Here is a 14,897-nt window from a genome sequence, read left to right on the forward strand (position 1 = left end):
GTTAGCATGGAAATATGCTAATACCGGGACAGGCCTCTAGTTCCTGTCACTGTCTCCTCACGCCTTACAATCCTTCCTCTGTCCAGCTATTTCACTTCCTTCCTAGTACTGGGATTAAAGGTGTGACTCCTGAGTATTGAGATGAAAGGTGTGTGCCTCTTCTGCCTGGCTCTGTTTCTCCCCTAGACTGAATCAACCTTGTGTAATCCAGGGTGGCTTTCAACTCACAGAGATCCAGAAGGGTCTCTGCCTCCCTACTGCTAGGATTAAATGTGTATGCTGCCACCACCTGGCCTCTGTTTCCTCTAGTGACTTGTTCTGTTCTCTGACCTCCAGGTAAATTGTATTAGGGTACACAATATATCACTTTTTTTTTCAATGAGCATTTGTTCCTTTTATTCACAAAACATAACACTTAACCCTCTTTTGAGAAAGACCCTTTTCTTTTATGATTGATACTACTTTAGGTCTTCTGTAAATCATAAACATGTCCAAAAGTAAACATCTTTAAAATTTACAGACACAAACAGCTACTTTATACAAGAGTTCTCTATACAACCCATCAATGTAAAAAGTAAGTAAGTGTAAGGCACGTTCAGTTGCCATTAGAATTATTTTCATCTCATTGGAGACTTTCCTCTCCTATGGTCCTGAGTTTGTGATTCTCTCGAATGTTCAGAGTATCCGGTAGAGTTTTCCCATCATCTCTCAGCACCATTGAGTCCTGTGGTCCTCACTTTGAGGGCCTGAATGTCCTCTACTCCTTTCCCTTGCCTCGGAGCCATCTTTCATCTGAGGCTGTCACTGTCCTGATTTTGGGTCCTTTGCTTCTCCATGTAAGATAAAGACTCTTCTGCAGTTTCATCGCTTCCCCTTTGGCTCAGCATGCTCGTCTGCCAGCTCTCTGTGCCTGTCTCGGTCCCGGACATTCCCGACTCTACTGTAACTACAGTCTTGGGAAGGAAGGCTTCTGCTGGCCATGGACCTTGCTAGGGGATCTCTCCAGTGAGCATTTTGTGAGTTTTGAGCTCTGTCTCTCAGACCTTGCTCTCTCTGCCCTTCCTGGAGCCTCTGTTCCTCCCTTCCTCCTCCTGGCCGCCTGTCACTTGTCTGTTGGCTCCTGACTGCTTCTTCACTAGTGGCCTTCCCTGGTGTCGTCTTCCCTGCATCTTCAGGCCAGGTAGACCTCTGACTACTGGACCATGAGGAGCCGCTCCCTTCACTCCAAGTGTCTGAGCTGCTCTCGCTGATGTCAGAACCTGAGTCAGAGGAATCATACTCCGAGGATGATGCAGAGGATGAAGAGCTTTGGTGGGGGGGCAGCTTCCCTTTGTCTTCTGGTCTCTGGGCTACGATGACCTCGGGTGTAGTTTTCAGGTTCTCACGAAGCTCAGTAGTTGATGGCAAACCAGTATTCTGTGGATTGTCTGAAGGTAATAGTCCTTCCAAGAATGGCTGTAGAGTTTCATCTTTGAACCTCGCCTTCAGTTGAGGAAGACCCTATGGATTCACATAGTTCCTGGAAAAATACTTTTATAAAAATTCTACTAGATGATGTAGTTGTTTCTTCACTCAGCTTCATGCAGTCAAGAACACTCCACGGAAGTGAGTCTGTGCACAAAAGGTGAGCAGAGAACTCAGCAATGCTTCTCTGTTAGTTTCTAAACAATGAACCCTTTCATACTGTTCTCGCAGTAGCCTCATAAAGGATTCTGAGTATTCTTTTCTCAGCTTGCACAACTGCCCACCTAACAAGCCAAAAAATTGTTGGTACACCCTCTGCTGGGCACAGCAATATCAAGAATCACTCTGCACAGCTCTTGTGTTTGGCTCTCAGCCAACTCCATTTTCAGCACCTTGTGTGCACATTCCTCAACATCTAAACTGGACTGAATCGCAAGATATACTGTATGTCGAAATGAGACTAGATCCATTTCTGTTTTGTCACGAATGGTCACTTTTTGTCCTCCCTCCTCTCCTCCTCCTCCTCCTCCTCCTCCTCCTCCTCCTCCCTACTTCCAGCTTCCGAGTCTGTGATTGAATCACTGTCTCCTTCATGGAGAATTTTCTTTTTAATCACTTCATTTTTCTCTTCATTCTCCCTAAATCTAGGATCCATCTTGAAAACATTGAGAACATCTTCTGGATCATAGTCATCCTCCAAGAGGAGCATATGGGTGAACTGATCATCCCCTTCCACTAAATTGAGTCCTTCCAGAAGAACAGGGTGGTCCTTGATCTGTCCTTCTGTACAGCAAACATCACTTCAAACATGGACTGAACTCTTTTGTCCACCTCAGACTCGTGGAGACTCGCAAGCGTTCAAAGATGGCATTGATTCCTCGTGGGGACACCTGGTTTAATTTGAGGCCACACTCCCTGAGGTAGCCCACAGCCACACAACCAAGCTGAGCAAGCTGGCCCTCTTGAGTGCTAGGACATCAGTGGCAAACTGCTAATGGAGAGATTCATCAATTTGTAAATTTGTTCTGAGATCTTGGATATACTTAGGTCCTAAAGGCAGCCCCAGACAGTCTCTTCACTACAACCATCTGCTGTAAACGTTTTCAGTTCTGTGTCTATGACCTGGAGAGCAGACTCTGTCTTTGTTCACAATAAATTGTGGAAGGTTGCTGTTTGGTAATGAGATATGAAAGCCCAGTGTGGTGGATGGATGAAAGCATCTCTGGGATTATTTCAGTTTGGGACTGTTCCCCAGAGAGATCCTCTACCATTAGTAGCTGTAACCTCAGTTCATTGCATATAAACAATGTGCCGTATTTCTGGGTTGCTGGTGTGTCTCATTCAGAGCACACAGTCCACTCCTTCCCAGCATTTCTCTTGTATTTTTTTTAAAGCTCTCATTTATGGATTAAGGCTGTGTGTGACAGCTAGTATGGTGACTGGTGTTGGGGTCCCATGCAGAGACATATCAGATGCACATTCTAAGTGCATGAGTCAATATATTGACTGTGATGGGCAGCATACTCAGTCTTGGACTCCCAAGTCAGCAAAGCCCTATGAAGCATCTCTCCCACTAGAGGGCAGCACAGAGTCCAGTTTAATATACCATAATCCCACTAGGAACCAAATTCCAGAGGACAGTCTCTCCCTTCCCACATGACCCTAGGAAGTTTTCAATGGACCAACCAACAGAACTGCAACAAACCCCTGACACTTTCAACTACTGAAGTGGACATCAGGAGCCGGGAAACCACAGAAGAAGAAGTAAATAAAGGTATAGAGAATAGAGAAAGAAAATAACCAGGAGGCAAAAGACAGATGGGTAACTTAAGAAAAACTGGCAGGAAAATAGTGAAGCTAAGGCCAGGCATCCATAAGAATGAGTAAACTTTCCTGTATTTATTTGGGAGATGGGTGGCAGGTTTCCCCCTGTCCCCCACCACTTCCACCACCACCACCACCAAAATGTCAAGGAGTAAAAAGTTTTTTAAAAAACAGTAACTACATCCTTTGGTGAGTTTTAAATGGGATGAGGAGAGAGTATCTATTGGCAGAGAAAAGGGGACAATCCACATGTGCTGAGAGGAACGTTACCAAGAGAAGCGGTGGGGACTGAGCACTCCACAGCCTTGCACTTGCTCCAACTTCCAGGGTTACTTCAGGATGACCACAGCAATCTATCAATGTGGACGCCATTACAAGATGGTGCTGGGCAACCAGCCAACAACACGTGTTGTTTTTCTCTCGCTCTGCGGTATACACGTAATCAGCCTAGCAACAAGGACTAGCCAATCCCGAAAAGCCTGGTGGCACCCTACCTTACATAGCCAATCACAGCATGACCCATAGTCCTTGAGCAGCATATAAGCAGCAGCAATTCCCTGCTTCGGGGCCCTGCGCCTCAGCTCTCCCCTCAACCGAGTGCCTCAATAAAGCGTGATAGACGAAGAATCTTCGTGTTGCGCGTCTTCCTTACACGGGCCATGGGACGGTGGGCAACTGTTGCCCAAACCCGGGAACTCCTAAGGCACCAGGCGCAGGGCCAAAGAGGATCCAGAACGTCACACGTGGAGGTGAGTGTTAATCAAAGGTATGATCTTTTCTTCAGATAGGGACGCTATCGTTTTTATCCTAGCTATAATCGTTTGGTTTTTGGTGGTACTAGGTTGTTGTTTTTTCCTGAGGTGTCAGTCAGATAGAGTTTGCCTGTGCTGTTGCGACCCGAATAAAAGGGAAAGCGAAAGTAAAATAAGTCCTTTGTAAATAAAGAGGCTTTACTGACAGCCATGTGTAGATAAACGCGAGAAAAATGGGCAATAATCAAGGGGTGAACATGAAAGAGTGGCTTACACCACTACAAACTATTAAATAGAGAAGGACTATCAGTAAAGAAATCAGTGTTAGAAAAATGGCTGAAAGAAATAGATACGGTAGCACCTTGGTTTGCAAAATCAGGAGATTTGAATTTGACCTGTTGGGAGAAGTTAGGAAAGGACTTACAAACCAGGAGGAATAAGATAAGTAAAGGGACATTGACTTTACACAATGTAGTCCTTAATAATCTAAAGGAAAATGCAAATCAGGATGTATTAAAAACAACTCAACAATTACTGAGTGATCATCAGGAAAGCATGTCAGATCTACTAATGATAAAACACAGTCGAACAGAAGGAAGAAAGGCCTAAATAAAGAAAAAGAACAGAAGCGGCCAGACGTGGCCAAAAGTATTTACCCTACCCTAGCTCAATTAGAATTGGATGAGGAAAATGAGGAGAGGGAACTGGATACTGAGGAAGAATTAGATTATGAAGATGAACAAGCTTTAGAAAAGGAAGCCGCTAGATATGAGCAAGGTAGGTATGAATTGAATTCTGTAATACCTACTGCGCCACCTCTAGAGGGAGGCCCAAAAACTGGCGGATGTCATTTCATCCGTGCCAGCGCTTGGAGACAGCTGTCACTTGCGTTTCCTGTTTATGAAGATCCACAGACTCGAAATAGAACATTTGAGCCCGTCCCTTTCAAACAGCTGAAAGATGTGGTGGAAGCCTGTAAAGCGTATGGCCCTAATGCTAGTTATACACAGACTCTTATATCTAGATTTACTCAAAGTGCTCTTACACCATCTGATTGGTTTGAACTAGCTCAAGCTTGCCTTAATCCCGGCCAATACCTGGATTATAAATCCATAGTTATGGACAAAGTACAATCTCAAGCAAGATTGAATGCACAAAATGGACAGCCACACTGGAATATGGACATGCTACTAGGTCAGGGACAGTGGATTAACAATCAGACAGCATATCCAGTGGAAGTATATGGACAAATAGCCACAATCTATAGTGAGGCATGGAAACATATCCCTAATAAGGGAGAGGTCTCTGGAAATCTAACAAAGATTCTCTAAGGAACAAATGAGCCATTTGCAGATTTTGTAGCTAGAATGTTAGAGGCCGCGGGAAGAATATTTGGGGATCAAGAGACAGCCATGCCGCTTATAAAACAATTGGTTTATGAACAATGTACTAATGAGTGTAGACGAGCTATCACTCCGTGGAAAGGGAAAGGTCTAGAAACATGGTTAAAAGCTTGCAGGGGGATTGGTGGTCCTCTCAGTAACGCAGGATTAGCAGCCGCAGTCTTATCTGCAGTAAAAGCAACAGGTTCAAAAGGAGGGTGTTTTGCCTGTGGTAGACCAGGGCATATAAAAAAAAAAACTGCCCAAAAATAAACACTTCTAATGGTTTCAAAGACGCCTCAAAGAACTCAGTTCGCACCCCAGGTACGTGTCCAAGATGTAAGAAGGGAAAACATTGGGCTAATGAATGCAGATCCGTAAAAGACAAATGGTATGCCCATCCCTAACGCAACTTCGGGGTCAAAAAATGGAAGGGCCCCCGCCTCCAGGGCCCACAAATATATGGAGCACAGGAAGTGACATTAGACATGCGGCCGCCTCAGAGGCAGAACCAAGGAGAGCCACGGAAGGATCTGCAGGGTTGGATCTCCGTGCCGCCTCCGGTCTGGTAATTACACCAAGAATGAAGGTACAGGCTATCAGTACAGACCTGGATGGGCCTCTCCCACCAGGGACCGTAGGCCTCGTTATCGGCCGCTCTTCCTGTACTATGAGAGGGTTGATTGTTCTTCCAGGAGTCATAGACCCTGATTATACTGGCAACATTAAGGTTATGTGCCAATCACCCTCTGGGCTTTTTTCAATAGAGAAAGGGGATCGGATTGCACAGCTACTGATTATCCCCTCTTGTCATCAAATGTTCCCTTCAAGAAAAGCAACTAGGAAAAATAAAGGCTTTGGATCCTCTGGGATAGATGCTAGCTATATTAGCCTGGATTTAGATCAAAGACCTATGTTAATGATTGTCATTGAAGGAAAAGAATTTGTAGGATTATTAGATACAGGTGCAGATCGTAGCATCATCAGGGAGGAAGATTGGCCTCACAAGTGGCCTCTAACCAAAGCTTCAGGAACCCTCCAAGGTTTAGAGTATGCCAAAACACCTAACTTAAGTTCAAGAGAATTAACTTGGACTGCAGATGGAAAAACAGGAAAATTTCAGCCTTACATAGTCTCTCTACCCATTAACTTGTGGGGAAGGGATATTCAACAACAACTAGGAATGCATTTAACCAATGACTACTCTACAGTGAGCAAGAATATTATGAAGAGGCAGGGCTATATCCCTGGTAAAGGATTGGGTAAGAACTTGCAGGGAGCTGTAGAACCTATTCAGCCCTTTAATAAGCAAAGTAGAACAGGATGGGTTTTTGATGGGGGCCACTGGGAGAGCTCTAGCCATACCATGGAACACATCAGCAAGTGTGTGGGTTCCCCAGTGGCTGTTATCTTTGGAAAAATTGCAAGCAGCTACTGATTTAGTTAAAGAACAATTAGATTTAGGGCATATTGAGGAATCTCAATCTCCATGGAATACTCCTATTTTTGTTATGAAAAAGAAATCAGGAAAATGGAGATTGTTATATGATCTTAGAGCTATTAATCAACAAATGCAAATTATGGGCCCTGTGCAGCGTGGTTTACCCCTATTATCAGCAATACCTAAAGGATGGCCAATCATCACCTTGGATATCAAGGATTGTTTTTTCTCTATTCCCTTGAACCCGGTGATAGGGTTCGCTTTGCTTTTACATTGCCATCCATTAATCATGAAGAACCTGACAAAAGATATCAATGGAAGGTTTTGCCCCAGGGTATGGCTAATAGTCCTACTATGTGCCAATTATATGTAGACCAAGCATTGAAAGAAGTGAGGAGCAAATACAAAAGGGTTAAGATAATCCATTATATGGATGATATATTATTGGCAGCTCCCACAACAGAACAATTGCATCAGATGTTGAGTGATACTAGCAATGCACTTGAGTCTTTCGGCCTACACTTAGCTCCAGAGAAAGTGCAACAAGGAAAGGTGGTAGAATTTCTTGGGTCTAAATTAGAAGCTGCCCATATTTCACCTCAAAAAATTCATTTAAAAACTGCATGCTTAAAAACCTTAAACGATTTCCAAAAATTATTGGGGGACATTAACTGGATTAGAGGGTATTTAGAAATTCCAAAACATGTGCTGACGCCATTATATGCCATCTTAGAAGGGGATCCTTGTATAACCTCTCCCCGTCATATTACCTCAGAAGGCAAGGCAGTATTACAAATTATGGAAACCGCCCTTGAAAGGAAACAGGTTCTTAGATATGATCCTAATCTGGACTTACAGCTCCTAATTCTTAAAACTCGAGAGACACCTACTGGAGTGATCTGGCAAACAGGCCCCATTTGGTGGCTACATGCTAATAATGCAGCCCCGCCCCGCAATATAATGCATTATCTATCCCTGGTTGCGCATATGGCGATTGAAGGATTATGCTACTGCTTGACCCATTTTGGGAAGTACCCTGATAAAATCATTGTTCCCTATACTAAAGATCAGTGCATGGTACTGACTGCCACTGTTGATGAGTGGGCAGTATTTACGTGCAGTTTCCCAAATGTTATTGACAATCATTATCCTGCTCATCCCTTCTTTAAATTTGTTGAAGAAAATTTGCTATATTTTCCCAAGATTACACAAAAACAACCCATTGTTGGAGCCTGCACAGTCTATACAGATGGCTCGAAGTCTGGTATAGGAGCTTACTTAGTAGAAGGTGGTGAACCAGTACAGCTGTTTTTCCATCCAAATGTACCACAAATTGTTGAATGTCTAACTGTGCTAGAAGTTTTCAAATGTTTTTCTGAACCTCTTAATATTGTTTCCGACTCCCAGTATGTGGTGAATGCCGTGCGCATGTTAGAAGTGGCAGCAAAGATTAGAATTACCAGCCCTGTCTCCAATATTTTGTTAGCTATAAAACATGAAATCCTTACCCGCAAACATCCATTCTTTATAGGGCATATTCAGGCTCATACTGGTTTTACCTGGCCCTATGGCAACTGCTAATTCTCTGGTGGATGCTGCCACTAGGCCTTCTATTTTCCTTAGCCTCAGCCCATTGGAAAATGCTATTCAATTTCACCGACAGTTTCATGTCCCTGCCAACACACTGAGATTGCATTTCGGCATCACTAGTGAACAAGCAAGACAAATCATAAAGGCCTGTGCAGAATGCGTGACATTTCTTCCTGCCCCTTCCTTAGGAGTCAATCCTAGAGGATTGAGACCTGGTATGCTGTGGCAGATGGAAGTCACTCATGTTTCTGAGTTTGGTAAACTTAAATATGTGCATGTATCCGTAGACACTTGCTCTGGCATAGTACATGCCACACCCTTAACCGGTGAAAAAGCCAGTCATGTGCAAACCCACTGTCTATAAGCATGGGTGGCCTGGGGTAAGCCGCAAAACCTAAAAACTGACAATGGTCCCTCTTACACCTCTCAAACTTTTAAGCGATTCTGTGCGCAATTTGCAGTACAGCATTCTACGGGTCTGCCATATAACCCCTAAGGACAAGGTGTGGTGGAACGTGTGCATCGAACACTTAAAGAATTGCTTCAAAAACAAAAAGGGGGAATAGCCCATAGTGCTACCCCAGGACAACGAATATCTATAGCCCTTTTTACTATGAATTTTTTGAAATTGGACTTGCGAGGCTAATCTGCAGCTGACAGACACAGTCTGAAGGATTCGGTCAAATCTGTAGAGGTCAAATGGAAAGATGTGCTAACAAACAAATGGAAAGGCCTGGATCCCATTATCGCCCGATCCAGAGGATCTGTATGTGTTTTTCCACAGGATGCTTCTGAACCAGTGTGGATCCCAGCTCGATTGACAAGGATTATCCAACCATCCCAGATACATGATGGTCAACCCGACCAGGACATGGAGCTCGAGCCTGATGCTGATCCTGGGTGCGTTGCTGATACCTAGGATCCTGGGAACAATGGAGCATTTTTGGGCCATCACAAAATCTTGGCCCATACCCATGCCATTACATAATCAATCTACCATATTCCCAAAATTCTTCTCTACACTATGCCAGGCAGAGGTCACCTGCAGGAGATCTACTAAAGAGTTGACAAAATATCACTCTTATAATAGCTCTAGGTTCAATTTATCCCCAAGTTTATGTTTCTCATTCAATGACAGTGCACCCTGCATACATTTGAGGACAGGGTCATTATGGGCATTTTAAAATCCAATGGAGCATCTACAACCTGGTCTTAGCATTGACATAGTGATAGCAGCACTAAGGCAGGTGAGTACAGGGCGAACGGAAGGATCAGGCTCTGTTAACGCTACCAGGCACAGGGCTATAAATATCACCACCCTTCTATTGGAAAGTAGAGGAGTTTTTGTTATAAAAGATAAAAGGTCTACTGAAAATTCTAGCCGTTTGGGAACTGCCCCCCATTGTCTCTATAGAGAAAATTCTTTTGTATTTCCCCCTGAATTTTATGAATGCATGGAAAAAACAGGATATAGAGCTACTGTGAAACAAAATTTTTCCTTTTCCCCCAATCTAGACGCATTCACTATTCAGAATCAAAATTCCACCAAGAAAGGTTGGCCCTTTTTTGCCTGGATGTTGGAGAATAACATGGGAGCTTTTACAGATTTATCCCCTTTTTTCTTTCTTAAAGCAGAACAGGTTACTCTGTATAATGCCACTGGTATCTATAATGATACCACTAAAAAGTTCTCATGGAATTGGAAAGAGTTCAAAAGTCAACTGAATTACACTAGCTCCCCAGTGTGTGTGGATTCACTTCATCTTTTTCTTATTTTTAACTTTAGTTCTGTTGAGCTCGATTGTAGCCAGAAAGTGTTGGAATATGTCATTAGGAAATTCAGCGGTAGTGATGAAGCTACCAACCATGGTCGCTATTCCCATGAAGGCTGACCCGGAACACTTTCCAATTGCCTGGCTTTTTAGAGCAAAAAGAGATTTTGGCATCACTCTTGCTCTGGTTACTGCAATTGCCTTGTCAGCTACAGCAGCAGTTACTGCAGGTATTGCCATGACCTCTCAAATAAAAACAGCTCAGGAAATAAATGAGGTCGTACAACGCACCTCAGAAATTTTTGACTCTCAACAGCGAGCCAACCAACATTTGGCATCTGGTATTTTACTTTTGAATAAGAGAATAGATTTAGTAGAAGCAGAATTGTCAAGGTTATTTGAGGTGGTGCAGCTGAGCTGTGTAGATAAAAGAAAAAATCTTTGCTTTACCCCATTGAAAACCAACCTTAATATGAGTCATAATATTGGACAATTTTTAGCATGTAATTGGTCCATGGAATTTGAGAAAATGCAGGCTGATATGCGGTTCCAGATTATCCAATTAAATAATAATTATATCACCCTGGTCACTATAGAAGGCCTTACTGACTGGGTTAAATCTGCGCTATCCTTCTTCAAAGAGTGGGTTGGCATAGGTATATTTTTGGCCTGCTGTATCCTTGAACTATTTGTCTTGCTGTGGCTTGTGTGTAGGATGCGTGTCACCAGAAGGAAAAAAAAGGTGGTCCTAGATAAGGCTCTATCTGCCCTTGAGCATGGTAGTTCCCCTACAGCTTGGAAATCTATGTATAAAGTTCTCTAGGAAAGGATGCCCAAGCACCCGTGGGATCAGTAGTATCTATTGCACACTGTAGGGATTCAATCCTTGAGTGTACACAGTTAATTCTCCAAGTAGGATGGGCTGTCCACCCTGAGATCTGGTGTGTAACTTGCAGATGAAACTGCATCGGTCCATCCAGCCGAGGTATGATGATACTCTGCATATGGGTGTTCCTCTGATCTCCCCATCCCCGAAAAAATAGAGGACAGCATGGCTCGGGGGAGTGTCCACTCATACCAGTTACCACACATTTCATTAAAACAAAAAGGGGAAACTGTGGACGCCATTACAAGATGGCACTGGGAAACTAGCCAACAACACGTGTTGTTTTTCTCTTGCTCTGTGGTATACATGTAATCAGCCTAGCAACAAGCACTAGTCAATCCTGAAAAGCCTGGTGGCACCCAACCTTACATAGCCAATCACAGCATGACCCATAGTCCTTGAGCAGCATATAAGCAGCAGCAATTCCCTGCTTTGGGGCCCTGCGCCTCAGCTCTCCCCTCAACCGAGTGCCTCAATAAAGCGTGATAGACGAAGAATCTTCGTGTTGTGCATCATCCTTACACGGGCCGTGGGACGGCGGGCAACATATGTCAAGAGTCAGAGCTGGGAGAGATCCCTAGACACAGCTTCTAGAGCAAGACACACAGGCAGACCAGTCTCTCTTCAAGAGTGTCTCAGCAGCTGTTGAGAAGAAACCTCATCTGAATGATGGCAAGAGAGACAACCTGGGAGGACCAGATGGCAAAGGATACAGACTGGTCAGAGGTCCCGACAGATTGGAGCCCCTCAGGGTCATCATGAGGGGTGGTCTGTATAGAAGGTGCTTGCAGACTCCAGATCAGAGACAGGTTCTCAACAGAGAAGGATGCAAGTGCATCCTGGGAGCCAGTGGAGCACCAAGACACCTGTAATGCAGGGCAGTTCTGGGAGGAAGGTGCCATGTCTATTCCTGACAGTTGAACGTTTACCTCCTGAAGAGGCCAAGTTAAAATTCTGGTGCAATTATGGTCACATCAGCACCTGTCACATCAGCACCTGTGTCTACCAGACTAGATAACAAAACACCATTTATTTTTATTGTTAATTTTGGTCCTTGTTCATTTATAGAAGTTTGCCAAAAATTTTTCTTTATGGTTTCTCCTGAATTTTCTGTGCTCTCTGTCTCAGTGGTTCCATTACTCTGAGTAGCCTGGTTTATTCCAATAGGCATTTGGTTATTTAACTGCTCTGAGTAGGGGTCTCTTCTATGATTGCTGGAAAGGTCTGAATTAGATTCACTGTAGGGGCCTGCCTGAGGCTCCTCTGGGAGTTTCCTGAAGACTGAGGCAAAGTATTACCTTGTCTGTCCCTTGTTGATCTACATTCATTGGTCCAGTGTTTTCCCTTACCACACCTTCTACATACTCCAGAAGGAAGGGGCATTCTGTTGACATTGCTCCTTGAAGAAACATTGTTTCTAGAAGTGCCCTGTTGACAGTCCCTTTTCAAATGTCCTTGCTTTCCACATCCAAAGCATCTGACATTCCTCAAACCTCTTGAAATTGCTTCTCCTACCCACATATTATCATGATCATGAGCCTCAACATTAACAGTGTCTCTAATCCAATCTTCCAAGGGTGCAGATTTTGCCTTTAATGGCCTGATTATTCTCTAGCATGCTACATTTTTGTTCTCAAAAGCCAAAGATTCAATAATTATCTGGCTAGCCTCTGAATTTGGGACAATTCTATTTACAGCTGAAGTCAGTCTTTGTAAGAAATCTGTGAAAGATTCTTTTGGGCCCTGTATAACCTTTGTAAATGACTCAGTTTTCTTTCCTGGTTCCTCAACTCTGTCCCATGCATTCAAGGCTGCCATTTGACATAGAATTAGAGTTTGGATATCTTAAACATTGTGTTTGTACTGTAGCATATTGGCCTTCTCCAACAAGCTGGTCCTCAAAGACTTGTATACCTTTATCCCTACATTGTTTTTCTATGTTTTTAGCTTCCTCTTTGAACCACATTTGCCACTGGAGCTGTTGTCCAGGTTTCAGAACATCTTGTGCCAGCTCCTGCCAGTCCTGTGGTATAATCCTATTATAAGTTGACCGGGAGTTTAACATTTGCTTTACATATGGGAAATGCATGCCATTAGATACTATTGCCTCCTTAAACCTTCGTAAGTCTAACATTTCAACTTGAGTCCAAATATTTTGTGTTTTCACTTGACCAGGTAGCTGTTGTATGGTTACTGGATAAATTAAGGGTGATTGTGTGAAAACAGGCTTTCTTTCTATAACCTCATAATCCAATCCTGAAACAACTTCACTTTTAATTTCTTCTGTCTGAATCTGAATTTCTCTATAATTCATTTTAACAGGTTTAACAAGTTTTTCTAAAATTTTTATCCTGGCACTTAAATTGACTATTTTTTTTAATTGTAAAACAAGGATAAGAATAATGTACATAATTTGATCAACATTAATCTTCTCATATAGTTGTTCCATTGACAGACTGCCTAAAATTTCAAACAAAGCCCAATTTCTTCCAATGTACACCTAAAACCCATTTTTTTAAATGTGGAAAAAAAAATCTCTTTTAAATAGTTTCCTTTAAAATATCTGATATAATTGACTTACCAATTCTGTGTAGAACAGTAGAAATCTGAGGGAATTTCAAAACAAACACCTAGTGTCTGAGGTGGGAATCCAGAATCCAGAAAGAGAGAGAGAGGGAGGGAGAGAGAGAGAAAGCATAGCCAAGTTCTGACTAAAAGCTGCTCACCTTGCTGTGAATTAACTAGTCCAGCACTAAGCAAGAGGGTAGTGTGACTGGCTTTTCTCACCAGCTGTGCCTGGAGAGGCTTCCAGAGTCATCTAGTAGCTTTAGGCTGAGTGGTGGCTAACTGCTACCTCTCCATCAGTCATAACCTGGCTACTGACAGGGCTCCAGACTGGGTGTATGATTTCCAGCCCCAAGATGCTTTCTTGTAGGAAAGAAACATACAGTGCCTATCTAGGGAAAAGAATTGTCTATCACCAGGAAATTAGTGTCTTCCCCCAATTTGCTCCATGTTTGGGTCCCATGTATTTCATATCAGATGCACATTCTAAGTGCATTAGTCAATATATTGACTATGATGGGCACTGTACTCAGTCTCTTGGACTACCAAGTTAACGAAGTCCTATGAAGCATCTCCCACTAGAGGGCAGCACAGAGTCCAGTTTAATATACCATAGTCCTGCTGTGGCCAAATTCCAGATAGTCTCTCCCTTCCCACATGTCCCTGGGAATTTTTAACTGGACCAACCAAGAGAACTGCAACAGACCCCTGACACTTTCAACTACTGAAGTGGACATCAGGAGCCAGGAAATCACAGAAGTAAAGAAAGATATATAGAATAAAGAAAGATAAAAGCCAGGAGGCAAAAGACAGATGGGTAACTTAAGAAAAGCTGGCAGGAAAATAGTGAAGCTAAGCCCAGGAATCCTTAGAATGAGTAAACTTTCATGTATTGATTTGGGAGATAGGTTGCAGGTTCACCCCTGTCCCCTACCACCAACAAAATGTCAAGGAGTAAAAAGTTAAAAAAAAAAAAAAGAAAGTAACTACATCCTTTGGTCAGTTTTAAATATGACAAGGAGACACTATATATTGGGGAGAAAAAAGGGGACAATCCACATGAGCTGAGAGGAACTTTACAAAGAGAAGCGGTGGGGACTGAGCACTCCACAGCCTTGCACTTGCTCCAACTTCCAGGTTTACAAGAGTCAGAGCTGGGAGAGATCCATAGACACAGCTTCTAGAGCAAGACAGAGGCAGACCAGTCTCTCCTTAAGAGCA

The 14,897-nt window shown here is 43.2% G+C and overlaps 1 pseudogene; it reads right to left on the bottom strand.

The window, feature by feature from the left end:
- Positions 1–617: 617 nt before the first annotated feature.
- LOC118591905 lies at positions 618–3,811 on the bottom strand (annotated as a pseudogene).
- Positions 3,812–14,897: the final 11,086 nt, after the last annotated feature.

The sequence above is a fragment of the Onychomys torridus genome, chromosome 10 (genome assembly GCF_903995425.1).
Source record: "Onychomys torridus chromosome 10, mOncTor1.1, whole genome shotgun sequence".
NCBI lineage: Eukaryota > Metazoa > Chordata > Mammalia > Rodentia > Cricetidae > Onychomys > Onychomys torridus.